Source organism: Podarcis filfolensis (assembly GCF_964270895.1).
Source record: "Podarcis filfolensis genome assembly, chromosome: 1".
NCBI classification, from domain to species: domain Eukaryota; kingdom Metazoa; phylum Chordata; class Lepidosauria; order Squamata; family Lacertidae; genus Podarcis; species Podarcis filfolensis.
The window spans coordinates 84192296-84201594 of NC_139604.1; positions in this window are offsets into that span (position 1 = coordinate 84192296).

Consider the following 9299-nt stretch of genomic DNA (forward strand, 5'->3'; position numbering starts at 1 on the left):
GGGGAAGGGAAGAAAAAAAAAGTAGGACGCAGATCAGGGTTTTTATTTTCTGCATTGAACGGGAGAAGGCGTGGGGAGGGAGGAAAAAGCTTTATTTTAGGATTTATAGATAGAGATATATATTATAAATCACAACCGCAAAAACAATAAAACACACCAGCCACATGACAGTAATGCGATTAGCGGGATGAATGCGAGGGTCTGTGCGCGCAGAGAGCGAGAGAGCGGAAATTTAATGCCGATCCGACACAGTCGATTCGCCCTGGTCCATCTTCCCCGCGGCCTTAGCCTGGCAGCTGCAGGCCTGTGGAGTCGTTTCTGATCTGCCCTCCTTTATTAAAAACTGCACTGGGGAGTCTCCCCACCCTCTGCTTGGCCCACCCCCTTCTCCCCGGTGCTTTTCTCTTTCCTAGCAATTGGGGACACTGGAGGAGCCTGTCGTTTTGCTGGGCCGCAGAGAAAGGTCTCTCCGCTTGTTGTCAGGCTTCCCTTTATGAAGGTTGCCAGGTGTGTCTGCTGTGCCCTGGCAGGGCTTTTGTGGCTGGGAAACCACTCGCGACAGGTAGAAAGTCAACCGGCTCAGCTCCTGGCCCCGTTTCCGGGGCCTGGTAGGAAACGCTCGACTGGTTGAATTTCTGCCCCCTGTTGCATTTCACCTGTGGAACGAGCAAGACTTTGTTTTTGCAACAAAATGAATAGCTGCTAAAAGCGCATAAAGAGGAGGCAAGTTCGATTTCCTAGATATGGCGGTGATGCTGATGATCTTTCTCCCATCATCACCAACCACACCACAACTGAAATCGCTGCTCGTGGTTTTCTTTCAATTCACGCCTCCCCATTCTCCTCCTCGGCACAACCCAGGGCTAGAGCTCTCCATTTGCCAGCCGCGGATCCGAATTGGTCGATTGCGCTTCCAAAGATGTTTACACGGCTTGGCATCCGCCGTTCCAGGCCTTTGAAACGGATCCTGCAAAAGTCAGCTCGACTTCACGACGCTCCTCCTTCCCCATTTTAACTCCTGCTGCCCCTTTACGCTCCATTTTCTCCGTCTCCCTTTGTAATCCCTCATTTTTCCATCGCCACATCTGGTTTCCATTGCTGGCGCTCTCTCCCTTTACCTTGAAGTTTTCAGTAATAAAGATATTAGGCAAAGGGCATCCGCGGCTCCTCAGTCAGAAGGATCCTTAACCCATTCCTTGCGGGGACCATCTTGGCTGCAAAGGCGGAACCCCACTAGGGAACAACAACAACAACGTCAAGAAAACGACACCCCTATGAAAGAGGTGAATGTGGGCGTCCAAACAGACGTTTTCCTAGAAATAACATTTGCCATTTATAAATTCCCATGGCATTGTGCTGCGATGGGGAAATGCTGCCCCTTGAGAAAGATGGGCGACTCGATCTGCGCAAGACAAAGGCAAAGCGAATTGACATTGTATTTCTGTTTATTAGTTTGTCCCACTGTCCTCTAGGGGGACGATTAATTAATTACTTTTTTTTTGCAATTACGCCGCCCCGCAACATAAAAAGCTCTCTGGGCGGCTTACAATAAATACAATAAGAAAGCAATTTAAGGGCAAAAGGAGACGCGGAGATATAAAATCAAACGAAACGCAAACGCAACCAAAAAGCCCTCACCACACGTCTGAAAATAAGAACACACTATTTCAGCTCAGGGACGTCGGTGTAGCCAGGGCGTCATGTATCAGATCTAACCTACCTCTCCAAATAGCTACTTAGAGAGGGTTCAAACGTCCGTTCCGAATGCGGACTGCTGGTGCCTAAACCGATTTGCAGCCTGATCCACAACCTAGCCAGGGCGACATAGCTCAACTGATTCAAGCCCCACTGGCTTCGTGGGCCCAGGAATAGGCACCTGTTGGCGGAGTGGACTAGTGTGAAACCAACCTTGAAAGCGTAGCAGGATGACCGTTTTTGGAGACGGACGGTTTGGTCTGATCCAGCCAGACGTCATTCCTAAACCCTTCTGTGTTAACTTGTTGGTGTATGGGCAGCGCTTACTATTCAGGGGGAAATCCGTATATAATCTATAACCGGATTTAATAATATATTAGCAAGGATCCTTCACACACACACACACACACACGCTCATGAGAAGAGACCTGGACCACCTTCTTTTATGTTAGAGAAACACACCGAGCGGCATCGCTCCAGAAGAAGCTCCAAACCGTTGTGCTGCCTCGATTTCAAAACAACCCCTCAAGTCTTCCCTGGGCAGAGACTTTGGGCAGGTTTCCGATCCAAGAAAGCTTTCGGCGGCTTTCCCTTCCTTATTCTCTTTATTACCTGCTTAATTCTTTCCTCATTTTTTTGGGGCCTCTCCGCCCCCCTCCCTCCTCCTTTGATTCCCCTCTCGCTCACCCTCTCATGACTTAATAAAAAGCAAATCAGCACAATGCGTGCGAGTCTTCCTTAAAAAACCGCTTCTTGGACGGGCAGTGGGGAATCGTCAGAGAGAAAAGGCAAGTTGGGGAAACTTGGGGTGTATGTGGTGGTGGGCTGGGGTGGGGGAAAGGAAGCAGCGCGATTACCGCAGCCGCGCAGATTTGTAGCAGCAGAGGGCTTTGGACTGTCCCAATAAAACCCGTTCGCTTTGGGTTGCGCTTTTGACGCAGCAGCGCATGGGAACGCGCTCTTGGCTCAAACCCAGCTGAAGTGAGTCGCGGCTGAGCTCCATTGAAAGCAATGGGACTTGAGAGAGCCCCGACTAACTGCCTCCTATGGTTTGCGGTGAGACGTTCGCCAAAGCCATCTTTAGCTGGAGAGAAAGAGAAAAGGATCTGTAGAATAGATACAAGGCAAAATATTATTGCTGCTTCTATTAATCATCATCATCGCCATCAACTAACGAGTCAGATAATATTGAAAGCGAAATCTGATTCTTTCCAAAGAAGTACACATGAAATCAAAACGCGTACGACAACAGAAGAAGAGAAGAGATAGGAGAAGCAACAGTATGGCGTCAGGATTTCCTTTCATTGGATCCGACATTTATTTTTAAATGGAGAAATCGAGATCTTAAATAGAAAACCTAATCCCCCATGCATTAATTTGGTAGTAAATTCTGCTGAAATCAGTCTGAAAGCCCCAGTGAAATCAGTTGCTTTTAGTGCGCTGGGAAATACAGTCGGGATCTGGGGATGTCGGAAACTCGATTCCATAAATAGCTTTGCAGAGTTGAGCAGAACGACTTGGATTTTGAAAGCGATTTTCAGTGTCGCTCCAAAGCTCAGCTCCCTCCGAACAGAATTCCGCTGAAAGTAACAGAATTTGCAAGTAAAACGGATTGGGCTGCAAGTCTCTGTAAGAACCTCATTTTTTGGGGGGTGGGACGGCGCCCCTCCTCTGAAACCAATGGGGTTTCTTAACGCAAAGCCAGAGATTTAGGACTGAAAGTGCAAAGCGCCTAATCTCGCTTGATCCTAAACGACTTTACTTCGAAGTAAGTGTTAGTGAAATCACAGCAGAATTGGTTTACAGAAGCAGAAAATGAGTTCGGCATTATTTTTAAGCAGAACGGGCTACAAGGCAAAATCTAGAGTCTTGTAAATCGGATGCGACCATGAAACAGAACCTTCTCTTCCCCCTCTTTCTCCCAGAAGATTTGTGTTTTTTTTTCCGGGAGCATCTCAGTGTATACTTTAAAAAAAATCGAAGGAAAGATATTAGACTCTAAAGTGCCACAGGGCGAGGCAATCCTATGTACCTCTCAGCAGAAGTGCGTCCTACTAAATTCAGTGGGGTTTATTCCAAGTAAAATGTATTACCTCGAGGAGCAATTCCAGGGGTTTGGACAGAGAAAAGCGAAATAGGAAGTCTGAGCGCCAAGACGCTTGGAATGAAGATCGCATTATAATTTAATTGGAAGTGCGGCGTTCTCTGCAGGAAGCTTCGCCCAGCGAAACCAGTTTTGGGGCAGAAGTTAAGAAACAGTTTTTAAAAAATAGTTTCAAAAGTAGTATTTTTTAAACCAGGTCTGTAAAGGAGCTATCGGTCTCCAAATTATTAAAGGGAGCAAATTGAGCTCCCTTCTAGTAGAGAAAATTGGGGAATCAAACTGAACAAGTTTCCCGTACTTGTGAGACGGTCGTGTGGGCTTGAGAGTGTTTAAACTGGGTCTAATTTGCAAGTTCTGTAGATCCAGGAAAAAGCATTCCTTACAAAGAACCCGAGTAGCACTTATCCTGAGAAGGATGAGAAGGAATCGGAGATCATGATGATCATGATGACGTTTAAAACCAGACTGATAAAAAAGAATCTGTTTTTACAGTCAAATTCAGAACTTTTCTACCTTCTTTCTGAAAAATAACAACACAATCCTTCAAATAAACTTGGGAAAAGTCTGAATTTTTGCCATGACACAGCTAGGAGGGGCAGAGGCTCAAGATTACCCCACTGGCAATCACTATGAGTGTGTGTGTGTGTGTGTGTGTGTGTGTGTGTGTGCAAGTTAGATTCAAGTTGAGATGCACAATTCACCCCTAAGTAGAGTGTGCACTGCAATACCTGAGTTCTACTTACACAAGTTCCATTGAAATGGATGAAAGCTACACGGTCTGGAGAATTCTTACTCAGCCCCCATCCATTCCAATGGGTCTTCAGTTCAGCAGCACTCTTTCCCTGTGGACTCTTGCTGCGTACACACCATACATTTCGAGCACATTTAAAGTACCCAATTGAAACGAATCCTGGGAACTGAAGTCTGTTAAGGGTGCTGGGAATTGCAGGTCTGTGAGGGATAAAGTACAGTGCCCACATCTCCCCCCCCCCCCCGTGTGCTTTAAATGTCCTTTACAATAGTATTGTGTGTACAAAGCAACTATCTCGGGAATCTCTAGCCAATCCACGTATACCTGAAAGTAAATTCCTCATATTTCAATAGGATGCGCCATCCTCCCCCAGTACATTTGCACAGGATCTCAGCCTTAACCAAGTAATCGAGGCTCCTGGGCAGAATTCCACCCCTCTCCTGCATCACTAGTTACACCGCAGTAGGAGCAGCAAGAGTAACAGATGCTATCGCTACTATCACGAATAGCAGCAGTGATAAGAGTTTCAAAATTGACTAGAAACCATCAACCTGGTCGTGCAACGTCTAGAGGGGTTGTGGTTGTGCTTGCTTAACCCTTTTCCTTTGAAGTAAAACTCATTGTGATCAGTGGACTTACTTTAATGTAAGCTCTGGAAGTTGTGCCCTGTAAGCATACAGTGCCATTCTATATGGTCTCCTCAGGCACCAATCCCATTGAGCTAAATGGGAATCCCTTCCAGATAACTGGGTACAGGATCGCATCCTTAGGCCTTAAGACTATCTCATCTTAATTTAACTCCCCCCCCCCGCCCCCCAGTCTAAGGAAGTCCTTGCACAGTCATTTCAGGCTTCTCCCAGCTATTGTGTTTCTAGCTACCTGCAAAAAAGTAGAGTAATATTTTCACTGCAGGCAATGGTCGATGGGAGCAAGGAAGCTGGCAAGGCCACCCGAAATTTCCACTCGGAATTATTTTAATTCCCAGGAAGACGCCTATAGCGCCGCAATGGTAATAATGCCTAGTTAGAAATCGTGGACAAATTAGGCGTCGCTGCCTTTGCGAGTCCAAATCTAGAGACCAAAGGATCGCCCGTTGACCGACTGTCCCAACACGTCAATCCAGAAACCCAGCCCCGAGGAAATAAATGGATGCTGCGCTCGTCGATTTCCATCATATACAATGTGCTCCATCGGCCAGTTTAAGGCTGGGGACCAAAGCGCACTTGCTTAGAGAAGTAAATAATTATAATAATGCAAATATTATTTGGGATCTGTTGTGGGGCTTAACTCCAGCACTAACGCAATGCGGCTTGGAGAGCAAATAAGCACAGGGCGGTTTTCTTGTGCATCCGCAGCAGTGCTCGACGTGGCATTTCATCGACGTTCATCAGCCAAACGAATCCAGACAGGTCGCTGTCCCCAAGGACCTCATATGAGATGAGGGAAGGGCTTTTTTACATACAGGTTTAGGCGGACGGGGTGTCAAGGCCGTTGGACTATGACTATCATATCAGGAGAGGCTCTTGATGCATCTGGAGTTACAGAACCACAAACCCAACCGCGGCTCCTCAAGCAGCGCGCGTCGACTCCGAAATCCACTGAGCAGCTCAAGGCGCTGAAGATGGATGGAAGGTGGGGGTTGGGGGTTGGAAACGGTTCGAGATGTTCCCTTGGGGCAGCACGACCGTCGTAAGATGTCTTCTGTGCAGTGGGTCTCGCTCCCCCTCTGCTCCCATTTTTAAGGTCGCGCTCAGTCCGATTCTATGCACGTGGTTTACTCAGAGATAAACTCCAGCGAATTCCGTGCCGTTTACTCCCAAGTAAGCGTGTGCAACACGCGATCTGGGTGTGAGAGATGAAGAATCCAATCATGTGCCCACCGAAAATGGGATCCCTTTGAACTGAATGGGATCTAACAGCACAGGATTGGATTCTGCTATCCAGAAGGATCCTGTTAGTAGGGAGGGGAACGTGGGTGGAACCAGGTGGGCCGCTCGATGTTGTCAGAATCCCAGCATGGCCCATGATCAGGGATGATGGGAGGTAGAATCCAACCATATCCGGGGGGGTCACAGGCTCCCTACTCCCGAACTAGGGTCTGATCCTGCATACAAAGCACAAGCTCTACTACCGTCGAACCATAGCCTTTCCTTTGTACCCTCCAAGGAAATAGATCCGGCTCCCAGCCTGTACGCACTTGCCAGCTAAGCCTTATTTAGCTCCCTTCCCAGTAAAAATGCATAGGATCTATCTGTTAGAGGCTAGAGCACCTTTACACCAGTATTTTCCAAACCTGGGTCTTCAGCTGTTGTTGGACTACAACTCCCATGATCCCTAGCTAGCAGAACCAGTGGTCGGGGTGATGGGAACTGTAGTCCAACAACAGCTGGAGGCCCATGTTTGGAAAACACTGCTTTACACAATTTTATTTAAAAGCCTCCCCACAACCCACTCAATATGTTCCTACCATCCCATAACGTCTGTGTCATTTCAGTAAAAATGCTCCATAGACCAGGCCACAGAATCCACAGTGACGTCACAGTAGAACTTTCCACGAAAGCGTGTTCTCAAACAAGTTGTACTTCCCTCCTAATAATGAGTGCTGGGGCATTTGTGCTCATGCAAGGCGGAGCGGAGGCAGAATAATGTGGACTGGCTTCTCTCATTATCCCTGTAGACTGTGTGACTCCTGATGCACTTATGGGCTGCTCTAAGCAGTTACCTGAAGAGCAGAGTATCTGGGAAGGCCTAGGTTTGATTTGCGGGGGTGGGGCCGGGGGAGAGAAAGAAGGACAAAGAACTCAGAGACAAGTATCAGTCCTGCAGAAGCTGGACGACGTTTAAAAACTAGAAAATCATGTTAGAGAATGAATCAAAGCATTTCCACCAGGAATTGCCTAACTCCCAGGGGATTGCATTTACTTCAAAGTAAGCTCAGGGAAAAGAATGTGTAAACCACTTACAAGGAAGTTCAACTCTTCTTTCCCAATGGGATCCTCTAAGGCCCGGGGTGTAAATTTACAGCGAAGTGCCTATAAACATGTGGATGTGACTTTGCTTCGGAGTAAAGATAAGGTCGGGATTCGAAGTTTGCTTCGAACTAAATAGGGGCCAGATCAGGTGTGACTTTGCAACGGCATGAATACAGAGGAGGAATTATTGTCCTCGAAGTAAATATAAGATCGGGTGTGAGAGGGATTTTACTTCGAGGTGATGAACAGATCGGGTGTGACTCCTTATGACAAGTGCGCAAGTAAAGTTCCGCTGAAATAGACGGAGCTTGACCTCCAAGTCCACGTGTAAAAATCAGGATGAGAAAAAGTAACCCATTTAAGAGTCGACGGTTCTTATTTTCTGTTCACCACCCAACCCATTTTTCCAGAGGCTCTCCATCAGAGTCCAGCTTGGTCCGTTTGCTGGTCCTGTGTTCTTCTGGAGCCATTCCAGTCAAGCAGGAGCTGCTGAACACCCACCCTTACCACTCATATCTCTCTTCAATTTTCTTTTGCTTGGAGGACAATGATTTTCCAAGCTGGTTTTTTTTATAAAAAAATTAAATTTAAATAAGAATTTTCTTTTCAAGCAAAGAACGTCCTTTCCCCATCATCACACCTCCTTCATAGGCCTCCATGGCACTTGGGCAGGGGTCTTGAGCGCCCCACACAGCCTCACCCAGGGCTCTCGCCCTCCTCCTTTTCGGTACCTTCTACCTGATACACGAGCTCCGAGGCCTCCTATTTTTATCACGCGGCTGCTGCAGAGCATAAAATCAGGGAACGACATTCGGCGCTAAGCTGCCCCAGGCGAGGCGTTCCTCGTGCATCTCTGTTTGTGCCGAGGCTCGCTTAGCAACGCGAGTCCTTTCTGGAGAGCCAAATGATGCTCTTCGACCCTGTTTTGGGCAAAGAAAGCTTTAAGGTCGGGAGGAATGGAGAGGAAGGGGAGGAGGAAGGGACACAGTGGTGTTGGAAACCCTATCCATTCGTTTCAAAGGGATTTATTTCCCTGTAAGATACGATCGGGGTGTTAATTTATCCACAAATCTCTCTCTCTCTCTCTCTCTCTCTCTCTCTCTCTCTCTCTCACACACACACACACACACGAAGTAGCGGATTGCTTAGGAATCTCCAGTTACACCGCACCTATCCTATTATACCAAAGTTGACTGCAGCACCCACCGGCCTAACACACCCATACTTCTGAAGTTGAACTTTGGAAATTTGTTTCTTCCACCTCGGTCCTAAAAACTTTCTCCAAGAAGGAAGGACATCTCATTGGGAGGATTTGCTTCCAAACCAAAATGCCCAGCTTACTTGCAAGCAAGTTCCTTTTCAGTCCAGGGGACTTTCCGGTCAATATCCTGGTCTGGGAGGATCTCTCTTTCTGGGAGAGCGGGGCGTATCGGATGCGCGCAAGTCTCCCAGATTATACGCAGACTTTAGAGAGGTTCATATAATCTGGTTCTACAAACAGAACAAAAGGGGGAGGGGAAAACTAGTTTAACTTCAACCCCCTTCGGAGTCTGCCCTCATTGGAAGCCTCTCTCAATATTAAGGTGAACGTTTACCCATTGATTTCAATGCCTGCCCGCTTCCGACTGTCGTTTGAACGGAAAGGTATTTCTTAATAAGGCTTCTCCAAATTAACAGTCTCTCAAAGGTGCGAGCCTTTGTATGTTTACTCGTAAGCAAGTCCCACAGCGTTCAATGGCAGCTCTAAGAGGTAGAATCTCAAAGAACAGAGGCTCTG